Raw genomic sequence first — 2500 nt, forward strand, 5'->3', positions numbered from 1 at the left:
CTACTTGGCCGCGCGGAGGAGGGATTAGCGAGGGAGCAGCGTCCGCCACCTACATGTGGATTAGGATCACTGGGATTACTCGCGTGTTTGCAATGCTTAAAGGATGACGCGAGGAAATAACGCAACAGGAAGCACGTTAGTTAATTTCAGAAGCCTGGTAATGAGCGCAACTTGATAACTGGGCGAAAATAAACACGGAACATTCAGACATCTCACATCACGCATTCCTTTATTTCCACTTATCCCGACATCAAGAGAAGAAACGCCACCCTAAAAACAACACGAAATACACGAAAGACTAAATATAAACCACCACAGACACCAATAAACCAATAGAACGTTGATAACTGGACGAAAATAAACACGGAACATTCAGACATCCCACATCACGCATTCCTTTATTTCCACTTATCCGGACATCAAGACAAGAAACGCCACCCTAAAAACAACACGAAATACACAAAAGACTAAATATAAACCACCACAGACACCAATAAACCAATAAAACGTTAAATATATAAGGAAACGGAGGCTGTGAGTAAACTGCTCGGATCAACGTTGCTAGATGGCCGTGCTGAACACATTGTAATATTCGTTTTCTGACCCTTAAGTATACAAAAAAACATCGATACTTTACGGTTTTAATACTAACTTTAATTAAATATCGTTATGTGTTCAGGGGACGACAGTTTTAGGTGATAAATCGCCGAATAAGACAGGGTGAACACGACAGTCTGGCAACGATGGTCAACTCGAGGTCACGTGAGGCGGAGGTAGCGAGGAGAGAACAGCGGTGCCAGATCATTGCATTCACCACATTGTATATACCGGACTTTGACACTTAACTATACCAAAACGACACCAGTAATCAACCATTTCAACAATAACTATAAATAAATCTAGCTATTGGGATACAAGAGACAGTTTTCGGCTTTTAAATCGGCAAAAATAAGGCTGAGCACGGCGATCTGGCAACGTTAAGGCGGGCAGAGGGAAGCGGAGAACCCTCAGTCCCTCGCCTCTTATGTTTTCCTATTTAACGTGAATAATAAAGTGCATCGACCGTCGCGGGAGGAGGAGGACGCTCGGGAAGGCCTGGCGGAGGAGCAGCGGGAGGAGGAGGCGACGGTAAGGTAAGTAAAGGAGTGATGTTGAGGGATTTGTGTGGTGGTTGTGTGGTAGGTGGAGATGAGCGGGCGGTGTGGAGAAGGAGGAGGAGGAGGATGGAATAAGAGGGAGGAGGAGATAGGTGGAGGACGAGGATGTGTGTGGAGGGAGGAAAAGGAGAGACAGGGAGGAAGATGGAAGAAATAGTAGGAGGGAGGAGGAGGAGGAGGGATAGGAATGAAGATGAGGGAAGAGGTAGAGGAGGAACAGGGAGGAGGAGGAGGAGGAGGGGTAGGGAAGAAGTAGAGGAGGAACACAGAAAGGAGGAGGAGGGACAGGGAAGAGGATTGAAGGAAGAGGAAAAAGAGGAAGGAGGGGCGTCAGAGAGGAGAAGGGAAGAAAGAGAAAGAGATATGTAAGATGACGAGGAATAGTGAGATTATTTTTGTAGCCTATTCCGCCGCCAGTGACGACAGCGGAGCAGCGGGAAGCGTGTTTACGTACACAAGCGTAACAAAATTGTTTTATTATTAATCTAAGCAAATCAAATCACACCTAGTCGGACTTACCTTCCCTTACCCTACCTTAGTTTACCTTACCTTGTCTTACCTTGCTTTAATTTTACCTGACCTAACAACTTTACCTTATCCTACCTTACCTTACCTTAGCCTAACGTGACCTAACTTATCCCTACCCTTCCTTACCTTACTTAGTTTATTACAAAGAGTTTCTATAATTTTGATGGTTTGACACAGGAGAGAACACATACAGTTCAAGGTGACCCTGAACCCGAGCTGTCACTGTTTTTTTTTTTTTTTTTAACTAACAATCCCCCTAACTGATACTAGCTTATTGCCATTTAATAGTAGTCTATCACCACTAACAACAGTATCGGTAAGGATAGTATTGGAGCAGCACCTAGCGGACCGTTTTTGTTGTTTTGCTGTTGTTTGCCCTTGAGCTGCCTCCCTTACTTAAAAAAAAAGCGCTGAAATAGTAACCAATCGCCGCTGACATTGTAGCATATCACTCATTATAAAGTTGTTCAAATCTCAAAACAAAAGCGATGGCAAAGCAATACGGGAGTGAGTTCTGTTTGTTCAGACATCGGTATTCTCAGACACCCGCCTCTCACATCAACTATTTCCAAAGCCCGAAAAAGACATTAATCGGTATCTAATGAGTGTTGTTTAAGATTCAGGGCGCAGAAGCTTTGTCAGACTACCACCAACCAGGGTCATAAAACTACCGCTGGAGGGGCCCAAAAGTTTCACGAGAGCCTTGTCAAATAGGTGTGTCCTTGGGCGCCGAAATGTTGAAGAAAATAACGCAATGTACTTATTTTTTTTATAGCTCTGAGCGGACTTTTGGATAAACACCCTTTTACACTTAT

Source organism: Eriocheir sinensis, chromosome 9, assembly GCF_024679095.1.
Source record: "Eriocheir sinensis breed Jianghai 21 chromosome 9, ASM2467909v1, whole genome shotgun sequence".
Classification (NCBI taxonomy): domain Eukaryota; kingdom Metazoa; phylum Arthropoda; class Malacostraca; order Decapoda; family Varunidae; genus Eriocheir; species Eriocheir sinensis.